Source organism: Nelumbo lutea, chromosome 4, assembly GCF_056320005.1.
Source record: "Nelumbo lutea isolate HS-2025 chromosome 4, American lotus-T2T, whole genome shotgun sequence".
Lineage (NCBI taxonomy): Eukaryota > Viridiplantae > Streptophyta > Magnoliopsida > Proteales > Nelumbonaceae > Nelumbo > Nelumbo lutea.
In genome coordinates, this window is record NC_142687.1 from 72,130,894 (window position 1) to 72,149,671 (window position 18,778).

Genomic DNA, 18,778 nt, shown 5'->3' on the forward strand with positions numbered 1-18,778 from the left:
AGATCAATGTTTGGGTCCCACGCCATTCAAAGAAGCACAATTGGGCAGCAGTTTGGAAGGATAAATGAATACATAACCTTAAATGGGCCTTAAGCCCATTTCGAGCTGGGCTAATTTGGTTAGTCTTTAAGGGGTGAATTCTAAGATAAGATCAGCTGATAGGATTGGACCCACACCCTATCCACTCAGAGAGTCCAAGATCTAAATGAGAAGGATCAAGTTCTTTTGGAAGAACACAACTGATTCTGCTCCACCCTGCACTGTGCCATCTTCAGTGGGAGCAGATTTTGGATCCTTCCTTGGGCGTGAACAACTCCATTGAGAGATAACATTTCTCTGTATCAGGTATTATCTCTCTCTCCTCCTTTTGGTTCAGATCTAGTTCAGTTTATGGTTCAAGAATGATCTTTGAAAATATGATTTTCTAAATAGAGAATTCGATTCCCAGTTGAAGGGAGAGAAAAAATTTTGAAATCCACCCCCTTTATTCCGCAATTTTGGGCGTCCATGTGATGGATTTCCTATCCCTTCAGCACTTGGCAAGAGCCAGCGAGTCATGCATTTGCGTGGCCTTCTCCACCACTTTTAGAGGAGTAGCCCGTACGTGGTACCGGAACTTGGCACCTGGGAAGATAAGAAGTTGGGCACAGATTGCACAAGCCTTCACGTCCCTCTTCGTCACCAGCAAGCGGTGTTCGCGAACTGAAGAGAGTCTCCTCAGTATAGTGCAAAAAGAGGGAGAGTTCATCTGGAGCTACATCAAGTGGTTCAACGATGCTTGTATGCAAATATCACGCCTGGACCTCGTCGTGCGCCTTGCAGCAGCCAAGAAAGGCGTGACATATAAGGACAGGTTTATAGCGACCGAGGAACAGATCAACCAGAAGGGTGAGGGCGCGTTCGAAAAGAGGAAGAGGGAAGTAGAGCCTTCCAGTCAAGGGGACAACCAAAAGGAAAAGGATGCAGCTTGGAGGGCAAAGCCAGGTCAGTCAATCCGAGCTCCTATAGCGGACCGAACTTATTACACTCCACTGAATTCGAAGCAGGCCAAAATCTTGATGGCGATCAAGGAGGCCCTGTATGTGAAATGGCCACCTCGTTTGAGGGGAAATCCCAATGAAAGAAATAAGAATCTGTACTATAGTTTCCATAAAGGTCACAATCACAGTACCGAGAGTTGTAAAAACCTCCGCGACGAGATTGAGGAGCTCATCCGTTGTGGATATTTAAGAAATTTTGTGCAAAATAATAGTAGTAATAGTAAAAATAAAGTAGGTTGGCAAGGGGAGCACGATAAGGATGCTCTCAAGCCCAGCAGTAGGCCAGCCGAACAGCCACAGAGGCAGCCTCAGGAGGAGTGATTGGATCGTGCTACATCATTTGGCGTCGTTTGTGGGAAGCTCGGGGGACCATTCACATGATAGTGGGAGGTTCGATCATTGCGGGTTGCACTTGAAAGAATGGTAGGATCCATCTAATGGATGCCAAGAAAGGTGCGGAAGTGAATTTCAAAAAAATTTTCTACCTTCTTCCAACTGGGAATCATATTCCCTAAATTTAGAATACATTATTCAAGGATCCTACTTGAACCATAAACAAACCAGATCTGAACCAAAAGGAAATAGGAAGGATTATACCTGATTCGGAGAAATAATATCTCCCAAAGTTGGTGTTCATGCCCAAAGAAGTAACCAAGATCCGCTCCTGCTGAAGATGACACAGCTGTGGATGGAACGGAACCAGCAGGGTGCGCCCTACACACTGGATTCTTCACAAGAACCCTCTGTAAACCTTGAACACCGAATCCTAGTGTCTTTCTTGCAAGACTATTGTCAAGAACTACTTTCTTGACTTCCTGTTGCTGCAAAGATCCAATCATCCAACAGGTAGTGGCGGCGGCTAAAGGACGAGAAGTCCAGGGATGAAGAGGGCAAAATTGTCTCTTCTCTTTGGAGTCTGTGAGAGATCAAATCTCAGATTGCAGGATGTGTTTCTTGCTTGCTCAAACCCCTTAGTTCAAAATCTGATATTTCTGCTAGGGTTTTATCCTCTTTCTTCTTGATTAAGAAACCTCCCAATATTTTGGGAGTTATCCCAATCCAAATCAGTATTTGGATAGAGGTTAATCTTAATCCTATCTGCAGATTAAGTTAGTTAACTCCTGATCTTATCAGGAGGTTATCAGATTCAAATCTAATTTCAATTTGGTCTCTTAGAGTGGATAAGGTCAAAGACCCAATCCATTTACTAACACTAATCTCAGATTCGCCCCATGAACTGGTGATCACATCAGCCCAGTTCAAAATGGGCTTTTGGCCCATTAAGTGTTCAGTGTTTAACTAGTTTCCAACCTGCTGCCCAGTTGGGCTTCTTTGTATGGCGTGGGACCCAAGCATTGATCTACACACCAGCCACATGGGTTCGGCCCAACCGAATTAACTGAAAGACTCAGTGACCCCCTTGAGCCCATCACATGGACCCTATGGGCCCAACACTTACATTAAGTGGTCCTTGGGCCAAGCCATCTTATAAAAACCCAGGGACTGTGGGCAAGTGCAAGATTAGCCCATCAGGTATTATCCTAAATGGTCTTACACTTAACCTCTCAGCCCTTAATGATCAAGCACTGCCCGACAAGAGAAGACCTCTCTCTCGGATGCAAGGAACAGTGCCGCACTCTCTACTCACATGGATCCCAGGAATTAAAATCTTTTGCAAATCTTTTGAAACCATACATATACATATATATATATATATATATATATATATATAAATTCCAACGATTGAAATCAACTGCCGGCAGTTTGGCTTCCATCAGAGATAGTGCATTCCCGATCATTACCATTGTCTGACAAAGGGGATGATCCTGTCAGTATGACCACTCACTCAGATGAATTCTTAGACTGCCCCAACATGTCCAGGTTTTGACCCCCACTAAGGATTTCACTGATTGACACATCAAAGACAACCCGATCCAACACCTAGTGTTGTGTCATAATCGAGTCTAGGGGTCAAGTGTAACTTTCTGGTTTTGCCCATCTGTCTCTAAGGTCTAGGGCAATACTAGAAATCTAGTCCGGTTCAAGGGTTCAAACAATCCCATACTGCATGTGCCTTGGGTCTTACCCTGATGGCCGAAACAAGCCATCCCAACACTTAGTGGCACATCAGTATCAGCCTTGGCAGGATAAATCTCCCCAGACCTATCCAATGGATGTGAACATTTAAAACTAACACAAGTTTCTATAAGTATCCAGTTTTAGGGTCTTACACAAAATTATACCAAACAACATGAATCAAACATGCACTTTAATTTATTTCCACTAAATAACAAAAGTACATAAAATCTGATTGAAGCTAAGGGCATACAAGACTGTCTAATAGCTCCCACTTGCACTTAGGTCCAATCTAGTACAAGCCAGAGTCCCATACTTTCCACGTGTTTCTCAAACACCTTCTGTGTCAGTGGCTTAGTCAATGGGTCTGCCACATTATCCGCTGATGCTACCTTCTGAATTAGGACGTCCCCTCTACCAACGATCTCCCGCAGTACATGGTACTTCCTCTCGATGTGCTTTGACTGCGAGTGGGCCCAAGGCTCTTTAGCCTGGGCGATCGCTCCATTGTTGTCACACAACAACAGGATGGGTGATGTGCTGGATGGAATCATTCCCAATTCGTGTATGAATTTCTTCATCCACACGGCTTCCTTGGCAGCTTCACTTGCGGCAATGTACTCGACCTCGGTTGTGGAGTTTGCAGTAGACCCCTATTTGTTGCTTTTCCAGCAAACAACACACGATCCTATCATGAAAACATACCCGGATGTAGACTTTCTATCATCTGGATCCGACTGGAAATCGGCATCGGTATACCCCAGAACTTGTAGTGAACTACCATCGAATACCAGACAAAACTCTTTTGTCCTTTGAAGGTATTTATGTATGTTCTTCATAGCAGTCCAATGCTCCTGCCCTATGTTATCCTGGAATCTTCTTACCACACTCACCGCTTGAGCTATGTCCGGGCGATTGCACAGCATGGCATACATGATGCTCCCTACGGCTGAGGCATAGGGAACGTCTCTCATGCCCTCAATCTCCTCAGAAGTCTTGGGAGACATCTTCTTGGAGAGAGTTACTCCATGTCTGAAAGGAACATTTCCTTTCTTGGAGTTTTCCATGCTGTACCTTTTGACAATTTTGTTAATGTAAGCAGCCTGGGATAATCCAATTATCCGCTTCGATCTATCTCTATAGAGTCGAAGACCCAGTATGTATGAAGCTTCTCCAAGATCTTTCATGGAGAACTGCTGTGACATCCATACCTTGACCGAAGTCAACATTCCTACATCATTCCCAATGAGTAGGATATCGTCCACGTACAATACTAAAAAAATAATCTTATCCCCACAGGACTTCCTATAAACACAGGGCTCATCCGGATTCTGCTCAAAGTCAAACGTTTTGACGGAAGAATCAAAATGGATGTTCCAACTCCTACAAGCCTGCTTAAGTCCATATATGGATCTGTTGAGTTTACATACCATGTGTTCCTGACTAGCAGCAATAAAGCCTTGCGGCTGCTGCATGTAGATATCTTCACTAAGATCTCCATTCAGGAACGCGGTTTTGACATCCATTTGCCAAATCTCGTAGTTATGGTATGCTGCTACAGCTAGCAGGATCCTAATGGATTTAAGCATGGCCACGGGCGAAAAGGTTTCCTCATAATCGATGCCTTCTTTCTGAGTATACCCTTTTGCCACTAAACGAGCTTTGTAGGTCTCAATCCTGCCATCGGGGCCCTTCTTCCTCTTGTAGATCCATTTGCAACCAATTGCTTTTACCCCGGAGGGCAGATCTACTAGAGTCCAGACTCAATTGGTCTCCATTGACTCCATCTCAGCTCTCATGGCCTCCACCCACTTCTTGGAATCTATGTCTAACATAGCTTCCGCGTATGTCACGGGATCCTCTTCACTAGTCAAGGCTTCCACCAGGTAGATATCATGGTCACAACCATATCGGACTGGTGGTCTGGATACCCGGGTGGACCTTCTAGGTTGGGATTTTTGATCGACATAGTTTCGGTTAGGTTAGTTCCAATAGAAGGATGTAGAACATAGAGACCATTCTCCAGTTCCCCGCATGCGATGAATTTGTTATTCCCTTTAACAGTAATCATATTACTAAAATAAACAGTATATCCATCAGCACACAGTTTAGAAATAGAAATTAAATATCTTCTCAAGTTCTGTACATAAAGACAATCTTTAAGTACAAGGACTCCTTCTCTAAAAGCTAATTCTACAGTTCCTATCACCGCAGCTGCAACACTTGCAGTCGTTTCCAAGAATAGTGTCACCTTGCCATCACTCAATCTTCTGCTAACTTTGAACCCCTGCAGTGAGTTACACGCATTCGTTGAAGCCCCAGAGTCAACACACCAGGACACAGAAGTAACTACCATATTAGTTTCTATGACACAAGTTTCGATGTTACCTTTCTTAGATTCCAGGTAGGTAGGACAGTTCGTCTTCCAGTGGCTGGTTTGTTTGCAGAAGTGACAGACATCAGATGCCTTGTTTTTCTTCTGCTTCTTGGGTTTGGCAGCTTTCTTCTGGGGCTTCTTTGCCTTTCTCTTTTTCTTGCCCAATCTGTTAGCTTCAGCAAGCATAAACACAGGCTCATCCCTCTTTAAAAGATTCTCGGCTCTCTACAACATATTGCTAAGTTCCTGGATGCTGACATTCAGCTTATTCATACTGTAGTTCATAGTGAACGCATTGAAGGAAGAGGGCAAAGAATTCAGGATGGCATCCACTTGCGTGCCAAGATCTAGCCCGGATCCAAGAGCTTCAAGTTCATTAATGTTTCCCATCATTCGAAGACAATGGTCATGAACTTTCTGCCCCTTGGACATCTGCGTGGTCATGAACAATTTCAGGACCTTCTGTCGAGTAGAACGGTTCTGCTCTTCATACATTGTTCTTAGACTGTCCAATATGTCCTTGGCTAGTTCAATATGATCGAACTGCCTCTGTATTGAGTTGTCTAATGAGGCAATAACAAAGCAGCGGGCTAGGGAGTTCTTATCCTCCCAATCTTGGTAGTCCCTCCTACGGGCCTCAGAAGCCCTATCACCCAGACTTTCCGGGGCAGGATTTTTCACCACCTTATCTAACTTTTTAGAAGTTAGGACCAGCATAAGATTTCTATACCAGTCGGCATAGTTTGGGCCCTTAAGCTTGTTATCATCTAGAAGCTTTGCAAATTGACTATTTGCCATTTTCTGATAAAACAACAAAAACGTTAGTCCACAACCTTAGTCAGATTCATGTTACCTACACAGATATGGCTTTTAATCTATGTTCCATTCCCATTTATTCATCTTTGAGATTTTCCCTCCCTTCTCAGTGATGGAGATGATGGAATGTCTCTGGAAATGTGGGAAATCACATAGGGTGTGTGAAGCCAACTGTTTCAGCTGCATAACCCCACCACCTTTCTGTGATAGATCATATCCACTCATCAGATGAGTTTCCCTTTGGCCTCTGTCAGACAAGGTTCATAGCCATTTTCAGGTAAACCGTTCTGTCCAGTGAGTGCACACCCATCATATTCAGGTTATGCCAAGGTACCGTGAGAGAGTTCCCATTTTCTAGTGAAACCCCTCCCATATCGAATGACCTTCAGGTTCCATACGCATCCCTTTTTAGGGTTGTGGGGCCCACCAAGTATAGAGGGGTCATCCAATGACCTTAAGGGACACCATGGCAATGATGTGCATTCAGCCATGGTGTGCGCAAGAGCCACTAACGAGTTAACAAGGGCCAAGTGCTTATGGCCCATGGTCGCAGCACATCATACATCCAAACATCACATGTAGAGGAAGAATTGATCCAATCAATTAACTACTATAAAGCCCATCAAATGGCCCATTTAAAACTTCAAGCATTAACAATTAATGTTTACTAGGTGTATGGGCTGAATAACAGTTAGCAGTTCGACCCATACAGCTTTTCTCACAATAATAGGCTTTTGCAGTTTTAACCCTTTAAAACTGGGCTTTACAGGTGGGCCGAATTAACCCCTGTAATTGAACATCAGATTTGGAATAACCAGTGTGAGAAATATGGACTGAAAAATAGCCCCTTTCGAATCTCAAATTCAGTCCAAACAGTTTTGGTCCAATCTAGTCCGAAATGGTCCAAAACTGATTTTCAATTCAAGAATTAATTCAAGAGAGATCTGAAATTAATAATTTTTTATTTTAGACAATCACAAATAAAAGATATGGACTGTTCGTACCACCTGCAAACAAAGGTTAATCACAAAAGTTACAGTTTCATAAATTGTAAATCGCAGTATGCGATTTCTCCATCTGCAAATCTCCAGCACCGTCATCTTCTTCCTTCTTCTTTAATCAAGAAAATAAATAAAAAATAGAAATCCTATTTCTATTAATTAATTACATTCTTGATCAAATCCTATACATTTACTCTAGAAAAATAAAAAAAATTATTTATAGACCGAATAATAATAAAAGGAAGAAAAAAGGGTGCGTAGACTATCTGCGCCAAATCTGCACTGCAATCTCCAGGTTCAAACAATCCATTAAATCAAAAATAAATAAAGAACAATTCTAAATAAATTTTTGGATTTAATAAAATTAATTTCAGATCAAACACCCTTAACAAGAAACCATTTCTTGAAAAAAAAAAAAAAGGAAAGCAATCTACGCAAATCTTGGCAGAACATTTTCTGTTCATCTGTGCAGGGTCAGATCTGATTTTCTTTTGATTCAAGATTCAAACCTGTGGCTCTAATACCACTGAAAGAATGGTAGGATCCATCTAATGGACACCAAGAAAGGTGCGGAATGGGGGGCGAATTTCAAAAAAATTTCCTACCTTCTTCCAACTGGGAATCATATTCCATAAATTTAGAATACATTATTCAAGTATCCTACTTGAACCATAAACAAACCAGATCTGAACCAAAAGGAAATAGGAAGGATTATACCTGATCCGGAGAAATAATATCTCCCAAAGTTGGTGTTCACGCCCAAAGAAGTAACCAAGATCCGCTCCTGCTGAAGATGACACAGTTGTGGATGGAACGAAACCAGCAGGGTGCATCCTACACACTGTATTCTTCACAAGAACCCTTTGGGAACCTTGAACACCGAATCCTAGTGTCTGTCTTGCAAGACTATTGTCAAGAACTGCTTTCTTGACTTCCTATTGCTGCAAAGATCCAATCTTCCAACAGGTAGTGGCGGTGGCTGAAGGAGGAGAAGTACAGGGACGAAGAGGGCAGAATTGTCTCTTTTCTCTGGAGTCTGTGAGAGATCAAATCTCAGATTGCAGGATGTGTTTCTTGCTTGCTCAAACCCCTTAGTTTGAAATATAATATTTCTGCTAGGGTTTTCTCCTCTTTCTTCTTGATTAAGAAACCTCCCAATATTTTGGGAGTTATCCCAATCCAAATCAGTATTTGGATAGATGTTAATCTTAATCCTATCTGTAGATTAAGTTAGTTAACTCCTAATCTTATCAGAAGGTTACCAGATTCAAATCTAATTTGAATTTGGTCTCTTAGAGTGGATAAGGTCAAAGACCCAATCCTTTTACTAACACTAATCTCAGATTCACCCCATGAACTGGTGATCATATCAATCTAGTTTGAAATGGGCTTTTGGCCCATTAAGTGTTTAGTGTTTAACTAGTTTCCAACCTGTTGCTTGATGTGTGGCTCATTGTGACACTAGCAAGTGCACTAGCCGTTCAAGTAATAAAGTAGTGAGTGAAGTATCCTTCCCACGAGGATTTAGGAAACAATTACCAATACTAAATTGAGCACTTCTTATCTGATCAACAAATAAATCAAAACTTTAATGAAAGCTAAAAAAATCCTAAATTAAAATCTATCTAAATCATTGGTCCAATTGCCTTCAAATCAGGTTAGAAGAGTAAGCAGTAAATGTCAATCTCAGAATTCAGCAATCTATCAATTTGGATCATTCGAATGAATCATGATTGAGCCTTGGTTTGGTGAAACCCCAAGGTCATGAACAGCCTCTCTCAAGCGCATGTTCATCCTATGCATGAGTGACGGTTCTTCTATCTCTAGCAAGAATCTAATCCCCATGCATGCATTTCTTCAAACACTTCTAAGGCATCAATTCAAATCTGAATTGATCACCAACTGAATTGTGCAAGTTATCTCTAACCTTGCACTCAATTCAGTTCTTGAATAGTAGATCTGAATTCCTAGAGTCTCTCTCAAGCACTCTAGGAATTCCAAGCTGTAGATTAATTCGCCCAATCTGAAAATTGCAGATCTGAATTCTCTTTCAAGCAATTCAGATCTTGCAATCTCAGATCTGAGAATTCAGATCTGAGTTTTGAAGGTTAGTTGGCCGAATTAATCTACAATCACACCCTTATTCAAGAAACTTCAAGTACAATGCATGACCATTTGAAGGAATCAAAAAGAATTAAATTGCTGAACTGAAATTTTACAAGCTTAAATACATCAAGGAAGAATGGAAACAAGGAGAAAGAAGAAAGAACATATAACTAAGAAACTGAATTCAAATCAAAAGAGAATGAAACTACAAATGATTTATTACAAAAGATCTTTGAATCACAAACCCTCAATTCGAACTCACCTTCTTCTTCTAGCTTGCTTGTCTTGAACTTCCTTCAGCCCTTCTTCTTCTTCTTCCTTGCGCCTAGCCTTCTTCTCTTCTCTTCTCTCAAGGTGGCCGAACCTCTAAGAGTGGGAGAGCCTTCCTCTCAAGCAATTGAACACCTCTCCCCCCTCCTAGAGGCCTCCTTCTATAATTTTTCAAGGGAGCTCTTGCCCCTTCTTGAAGCCTCTAGAATGGGGTGTATTACACCCAATTCTTGAACTTTCTAGAGCTTTCTTGAAAGCCTCCTAAGGGCTGCTATTTGGGCTGCACTTAGGCTCTCTCTTAGCACATGATAGCTATACATTGAGTTGCTCTTTTGGGCTAAGAATGGGCCTTCCTTGCTGGGCCGAATTCTACTCATAGCTAGGCTTTATTTTCTTGGGTTCTCTCAAGGAATTCACTTGCTCTTTTTGGGCCGAAGTGCTCTCTCTTGCTTCCACGACCGGGCTGGACTGAAATTGGTCTTTTTGAACCTTCTTTTCTTGCCTTTTTCCTTCCTTTTCTTGGATTAATTATCCCTGAACTTATTCTTAGCATTAAGCTAAATTAAGGCAAAAATTAATAAAACCGGCATAAAAATCCATGCTAAAGTCCTCAAAAATTATAGATAAATTGTAAGTTCATCACTGCCCAGTTGGGCTTCTTTGTATGGCGTGGGACCCAAGCATTGATCTACACACCTGCCACATGGGTTTGGCCCAACCTTTATTACATGGCCCAGCCGAATTCACTGAAAGACTCAGTGACCCCCTTGAGCCCATCACATGGACCCTATGGGCCCAACACTTACATTAAGTGGTCCTTGGGCCAAGCCATCTTATAAAAACCCAGGGACTGTGGGCAGGTGCAAGATTAGCCCATCAGGTATTATCCTAAATGGTCTTACACTTAACCTCTCAGCCCTTAATGATCAAGCACTGCCCAACAAGAGAAGACCTCTCTCTCGGCTGCAAGGAACAGTGCCGCACTCTCTACTCACATGGATCCCGGGAATTAAAACCTTTTTGCAAATCTTTTGAAACCATACATATACATATATATATCTTATTTTTGTAAAACAAAATTCCAACAATTGAAATCAACTGCTGGCAGTTTGGTTTCCATCAGAGATAGTGCATTCCCAATCATTACCATTGTCCGACAAAGGGGCTGGTCCTGTCACTATGACCACTCACTCAGATGAATTCTCAGACTGCCCTAACATGTCCAGGTTTTGACCGCCACTAAGGATTTCACTGATTGACACATCAAAGGCAGCCCGATCCAACACCTAGTGATGTGTCATAATCGAGTCTAGGGGTCAAGTGTAACTTTCTAGTTTTGCCCATCTGTCTCCAAGGTCTAGGGCAATACTGGAAATCTAGTCCGGTTCAAGGGTTCAAGCAATCCCATACTGCATGTGCCTTGGGTCTTACCCTGATGGCCGAAACAAGCCATCCCAACACTTGGTGGCACATCAGTATCAGCCTTGACAGGATAAATCTCCCTAGACCTATCCAATGGCTGTGAACATTTAAAACTAACACAAGTTTCTATAAGTGTCCAGTTTTAGGGTCTTACAAAGAATTATACCAAACAACCTAAATCAAACATGCACTTTATTTTATTTCCACTAAATAACAAAAGTACATCAAATCCGATTGAAGCTAAGGGCATACAAGACTGTCTAACAGCACTTTAGCAGTAGCTCAGACGTCAGTTTATGAAGCCATCCGGGAAGAGCAGAATCCCCCAAAGCGGCTGAGGACAGAAGAGCCAATTTTCTTCATGGAAGATGACGCGCGAGGGGTCCACTACCCCCACGATGACACACTCGTAATAAAGCTGAGGATCAATGACTTCGAGGTCAGGCGTGTACTCATCGACTCAGGCAGCTTGGCCGACATCCTCTTCAAAGCTGTGTTCAACCAGCTCCAACTGCAAAGAAGCGACCTAAAGTCTACAAACACTCCTTTGGTGGGCTTCAGCAGAGAGGAAGTCCAGCCCCTTGGGAAAATAACAGTACCTGTGGAAGTTGGCACATGAACTTGCATGGTCAGATTCAAACACGACTTCCTGGTGGTCATGACCCTCTCCCCCTACAATGCTATAATAGGTCGGTCGATCACCCATGTCCTACGGGCGGTGGTCTCCACTTACCATTTGGCTATGAAGTTCCCAATAGACTTTGGAGTGGGGGTAGCGCGAGGCGACCAGCTCGAGTCCCGTAAGTGCTACATCGCCGCCCTGAAGGGAAAGACCAAGGTGGCCGATGACCTCGAACTGAAGCGGCCTATGGAGCAAAGTGAGGAACGAGCCATGCCCATGGAAGAAATAGTCGTAGTCCTGACCTCAGCAACCAACCCGGCTCGGACGCTTCAGATCGGTGCTTTCGTCCAGGAACCTCTAGGATCCAAACTAGTAAGCTTCTTACTCCAAAATTTAGATATTTTTGCATGGTCCGCGGTAGAGATGCCCGGTATAGACCCCAACCTCATAACTCACAAGCTGAATACTGATCCTGTAGTTAGGCCCGTTAGACAGAAGAAACGCAACATAGCTCCAGAGTGGTGGAAAGCGGTCGACGATGAGGTCGAGAAGCTCCTCGTAGCTGACTTCATAAGAGAAGTCCACTACCCTAGCTGGGTAGCCAACCCCATCCTGGTGAAAAAGGCCAATGGCAAGTGGCGCATTTGCGTCGACTACACTGACCTAAACTGCTTCCCGCTCCCCATAATTGACCGCTTGGTGGACACGACCTCAGGGCACGGGTTGCTAAGTTTCTTGGATGCCTATTCGGGCTATAACCAAATCAAGATGGACCCGACGGACAAAGAAAAGACTACCTTTGAGTTCGGTCTATACTGTTACAAGGTTATGCCCTTAGGGTTAAAAAATGCAGGGGCAACCTTTCAAAGGTTTGTAAATAAGTTGTTTGCGCCACTAAATGTAGAAAAGTAGAATCCTATGTAGACAACATGGTTGTCAAAACTCAATTTTCACATGAATTAATACAAGACTTGCATTCTATTTTTGAAATTTTGTGTAAGTTTAATATGAGACTGAACCCAAACAAGTTTGTATTCGGCAAGACCTCGGGCAAGTTCCTAGGATCCATCATTAACCGATGCGACATTGAGGCCAACTCAGACAAAATTAAGGCCGTCTTAGATATGAGACCACCCCGGAAGTTGAAGGAGGTTTAGAGGTTGAACGGCTGCATAGTCACCCTGAGCCGCTTCATGTCCAATTCGGTGGACCGTTGTCTGTCGTTTTTTAAGGAAATCAAAAGCAAAGGTTTCAAATGGACCCGAGACTGTCAACTCGCATTTGGAGAGCTCAAGAAATACCTCGCTACTGTGCCAATCTTAACCTGGCATGAGGAGGGTGATATTTTAGAACTGTACCTCTCGGCAAGCGACAAAGTGGTTAGTGATGAACTTACAATTTATCTATAATTTTTGAGGACTTTAGCATGGATTTTTATGCCGGTTTTATTAAATTTTGCCTTAATTTAGCTTAATGCTAAGAATAACTTCAGGGATAATTAATCCAAGAAAATGAAGGAAAAAGGCAAAAAAAGAATATTCAAAAAGACCAAATTCAGCCCGGCCCAGCCATGAGAGCAAGAGAATTTCATTCGGCCCAAGTAGTACAAGCTAACTCTTTGGAAAACCCAAAGGAAGAAGCCTAGCAAGAAGAAAATTTCGGCCCAGCCCATTTTTAGCCAAAATAACAGCCTACAGTGTAGCCCACATGAGCTCAAAAGCAAGCTAAGTTGTAGCCCAAATAGCAGCCCAAAGGGAGCTAGGGGCGGCAACTCCTAGATGTTTCTTGAAGAGAAGGAAGGAGCACTCTAGAAGGTTCATGAGGGGTGTAATACACCCCATTCTAGAGGCTTCAAGAAGGGGCAAGAGCCCCCTTGAAAAACTATATAAGGAGGCCTCTAGGAGGGGAGAAGGTTGTTCAATTGCTTGAGAGGAAGGCTCTCCCACTCTTAGAGGTTCGGCCACCTTGAGAGAAGAGAAGAGAAGAAGGCTAGGCGCAAGGAAAAAGAAGAAGAAGGTGAGTTTGAATTGAGGGTTTGTGATTCAAAGATCTTTTGTAATAAATCATTTGTAGTTTCATTCTCTTTTGATTTGAATTCAGTTTCTTAGTTATATTTTCTTTCTTCTTTCTCCTTGTTTCCATTCTTCCTTGATGTATTTCAGCTTGTAAAATTTCAGTTCAGCAATCTAATTCTTTTTTATTCATTCAAATGATCATGGATTGTACTTGAAGTTTCTTGAATAAGGGTGTTATTGCAGATCAATTCGGCCAACTAACCTTCAAAACTCATATCTGAATTCTCAGATCTGAGATTGCAAGATCTGAATTGCTTGAAAGAGAATTCAGATCTGCAAATTTCAGATTGGGCGAATTAATCTACAGCTTGGAATTCCTAGAGTGCTTGAGAGAGACTCTATGAATTCAGATCTACTATTCAAGAACTGAATTGAGTGCAAGGTTAGAGATAATTTGCACAATTCAGTTGGTGATCAATTCAGATTTGAATTGATGCCTTATAAGTGTTTGAAGAAATGCATGCATGGGGATTAGATTCTTTCTAGAGATAGAAGAACCATCACTCATGCATAGGATGAACATGCGCTTGAGAGAGGCTGTTCATGACCTTGGGGTTTCACCAAACCAAGGCTCAATCATGATTTATTCGAATGATCCAAATTGATAGATTGCTGAATTCTGAGATTGACATTTACTGCTTACTCTTCTAACCTGATTTGAAGGCAATTGGGCCAATGATTTAGATAGATTTTAATTTAGGATTTCTTAGCTTTCATTAGAGTTTTGATTTGTTTGTTGATCAGATAAAAAGTGCTCAATTTAGTATTGGTAATTGTTTCCTAAATCCTCGTGGGAACGATACTTCACTCTCTACTTTATTACTTGAACGGCTAGTGCACTTGCTAGTGTCACAATGAGCAACACATCAGGTTTTTGGCACCATTGCCGGGGATTTATAGAAGCAATATTAGGAAACATTGAGCATTCTTAATCTGATCTCATTCCGCATTGCATTCATAGTTGGGTTAATTTGCTAACTTTTTTCATTTCAGCTTGGACTGCAACTGCTGTACTACTGTAGTTATGTTTTTTCTTTCTTAAGTAGATTACTTTCTTTTTCTGGTTTCAGTTTCATTTTAATAAAGACATATTTGATTTCTATTCAATCTTGGTGTTGTTCCCTTCAAAAAGAAAAAAAAAAAATTCACATAAACATGAGTGTTGCAGATCTGAGTTGCATTCGGCACTCAGATCAGCAGATTTTAGATCTGCAGCACTCAGCCGAAAAGAATTGCTTGTGTTTCAGAATTTTATTTCTTTTTCCATTACAAAATATATATATATATATATATATATAAAATGAAAAAAAAAAGGAGATCTTTTGAACAACCAGAGGAGCAATTGAGAATTCGGATCAGAATACAGATCTGAGTTCAGATCTGAATTCTGCTACAGAAGATTTGCAACAGTTCAGATTTGAGCTCCTCTGAACTCAGACCTGAACTGATGCAATTTTGAGGGGAATTGGGTGTCATAACCACCCCAATTCACCCTAGGGCACTTCTGCTATTCTCAAAGGCAATTTGGTAGAAATAACTGAAGGTAAGGCAATTGAGATTTCAGATCCGAACTCAGACTTGAGTTCAGACCTGAACTCTGCTATAGCAGAACTGCAATACTCAGAAAAAAAAAATTCTGTTCTCAGACCATTATTATTCTTTTCTTTCATTACAAAAAGAAAAAAAATATATATTTAGATAGTGAAAAAAAAAAGAGAGAGAGAGAACCATATAACCGAAAGAATGGAAACCAAGGATTCGGATTAGAACTCAGATCTGAGTTCAGATCTGAGCTTTACTGTAGCAGATTTGCAACAGTTCAGATCTGAGTTCCCTTGAACTCAGACCTGAACTAATATAAATTCAAAGGGTAATTGGGGGTTATCTTCACCCCAATACACCCTAAAAAAAATCTGCTATCTCCCAAAAACAATTGGATAGTCATGGTTGAAGAAATTTGGATCTGCAATTACCTAGATCTGAACTGGGGTTGTGAACAGAGCAGGATACAGGGCATACTTTGCTGTATTAAATAACTTGTACTCCGATCTATCTGAGCTGATTTGGTTGAAGAAAAGTATATTTAATCTGAGAATTTTTTTATGCCTCAAGAGATTTCATGAAAAGTGGCACTTCCACACCATTTTTCTTTTAGAGTTCAAACCTATAGCAGGGCTACTATAGCAGACCTGCTACAGCAAGACTGAACCAGGGCAGGTTTTGAACAGGTTTGTATTACAATTAACATTACTAAATTGGCATTGTGAATTGTCCTGGGCTGATCTTTGATTTTTTTTTTTTTTAAGTTAGATAGCTCTGATTTCAGCTGTGCATGAATAGAAAGTCTAGCAGATCTGAATGGGTGTGTGCAGCCGTGTGTACTACATTCCAATAAGTGTATACTCCATCAAGGGCTACATTGATGGAGCCATGTTTCTTCTCTTGATACTTGATTGTTCCATCCTTAGTTTCAGTTTTTAATGTAGCTTATGCAAATCAAATTTCTCTTCTTCTTTTGGTTCTAAAAAAAATAAATAAATAAATAAATAAATCTCAAAATGAGTTCAGATCTAAATTACATTCATCAATCAGACCTGCACTCATCCAAAAAGATTTTGGTTGCATTGCTGTATTTTGTTTTAGTTTTCTTCCTTTAAAAAAAAAAAGGGAGATTTTGTTCAGTAGTGTAGTTGCATTACTGCTTTGTGTTTTATTTCATTTCAAAAGAAAAGAAAAAGAAAATCAGATCCCAGCAGCCACACCATGGTGAATACAGGTCTGATTTCAGATCTTTTTACTACTGATTGATTTCGGTTTTGTGCAAATCTGTATACAGCATGTTTCATTGCTGATATCAGTAGGTTATCCTGCTGAATTGCTCAGTTTTAGTATGGCTACTCCATCTGGTGTTTGGTGATGCATAGCTCATCAAAACAGTGGGCTCAGATCTGATATTTAGTCGCCTTCCAATATGGAAATCAGACCTGAGCACAACTGTACTGTTATCAGCAGCTGCTATTATATTTATTATTGTTCTCAGTGGCTTCTGAGATTTCAGAGCTGATCTCAATTTTGTGTAGAACTGATGTCTGAATTGCTATCAATCCTTTGTACATTGACTTCAGTTTAGTGTATTGACCTTCAGTAGCACAGAAGAGCCTTTTAATATGAAACTCAGACCTGAACACAATCACTGCTGATCCGCACTTGGCTGTCCTCAGTAGCTGCTAAGATTTCATAACTGTATATTACTGTTCTCAGTAGCTACTGAGATTTCAGCTCTCAGTAGTTTAGATCTGTGTAATTAAATCCCGTCCCTGATTTCAGCAATATAAAGAAGAGGAATTTGTAAACTGTTGTTCTAATCAGAGATTACTGAATTCAGACCTGTTTGAAAATTGCTACTGAATTCTGTATATTGAATAAGATGTTGATCTGCTTTTAGTTAGCTGCATTTATTTATTTTAGGATGTAGGTTTGTATATTCCAATACTTCACTTTACATTTTCAATTGTAATAGGATTAGTTATTTATTTTCTTTTGTGAATATTGGCCTTTATATTGCTTTGACCTTTACAGTTTATGACAAGCAGACCTGAACTGGAAGAGATCCTTTACGACCCGGAGATTGAACGGACTCTCCATGTCCGTTTGAGAGCTGCTAAGCAAGTCAGACAAGAAGCACAAGAAATGGCTGAACAAAGAACTATGATGGATTATGCCAAGCCCACCCTCACCGGGACTGTCTCCAGCATTATCAGGCCAACTATTGCTGCCAATAACTTCGAAATTAAACCGGCCATAATCCAAATGATACAAAATACGGTTCAGTTTTGTGGTATGGCCCATGAGGATCCGAATGCCCATATTGCTAACTTCTTGGAAATCTGTGACACCTTCAAACACAATGGGGTAAGTGATGATGCCATCCGGCTGAGGTTATTCCCATTTTCTTTGAAGGATAAAGCCAAAGCTTGGTTGAACTCATTACCGGCAGGATCTATAGCCACATGGGATGAAATGGCCAGCCGTTTTCTCTCTAAATATTTTCCCCCTTCTAAAACTGCTAAAATGAGGAATGACATCACTACTTTTTTCCAGCAAGAGGGGGAATCTTTATATGAGTCATGGGAACGATACAAGGAGCTGTTAAGGAGAGTTCCTCACCATGGCCTTCCGATTTGGCTGCAAGTGCAAACATTTTATAATGGTCTGATCGATTCAAACAAGACCATCTTAGATGCAGTAGCTAGGGGCTCCATAAACAATAAGACTCCCGAGGTTGCCCATGCACTCATCGAGGAGATGGCAGCCAATAACTACCAATGGCATTCAGAAAGGACACCAGTTAGAAAGCAGCATGGCCTTCATAATGTGGATACATACACAGCTCTCTCTGCACAAATAGGAGCACTTAGCAAAAAAATTGATGATATGCAGATGGCAGCTATGCATGTACAGTATGATAAGTGTGGGGGAGGCCATGATAGGACTGAATTCCAAGTTGGCAGTCAGTCTTTTCAGTCCACAGAACAAGTAGACTTTGTAGGCAACTTTACAAGACAGCCAGGAAATCAGTACCATCATGCCTATAACCCCGGATGGAGAGGCCACCTGAATCAGCATGCACCTAAACCTTTCCACCAAAACTTCTATCAGCCGGAACCGAAATCTAACTTGGAGGAGCTAATGACCAAGATCATAGCTAGTGCGGAAAATAGATTTCAGAATAACGAAACATCGATAAGGAACTTGGAAACTCAGGTTGGGCAGCTGGCACAGATGATTTCAGAAAGGGCTCCGGGTACCTTACCTAGTAACACCATGGTAAACCCAAGGGAACAAGAGGCTGTTGGGAGAATTCCCAATTCAGATACTTAGTCATAAACTGTCTTACTTTCTTTTTGTTTTTATTTTTCATAGCATTTAAGTTTAGTTAGTTTTTCTTAGAATTTAATTGAATAAAGATACTG

At 41.3% G+C, this 18,778-nt stretch overlaps 1 non-coding gene across 1 annotated transcript; it reads right to left on the reverse strand.

The window, feature by feature from the left end:
* Nucleotides 1–17,873: 17,873 nt before the first annotated feature.
* On the reverse strand, nt 17,874–17,980 carry LOC148861053 (small nucleolar RNA R71). Its single transcript, XR_016095221.1, has one exon. It is a non-coding gene; the product is annotated as a small nucleolar RNA R71 (small nucleolar RNA).
* Nucleotides 17,981–18,778: the final 798 nt, after the last annotated feature.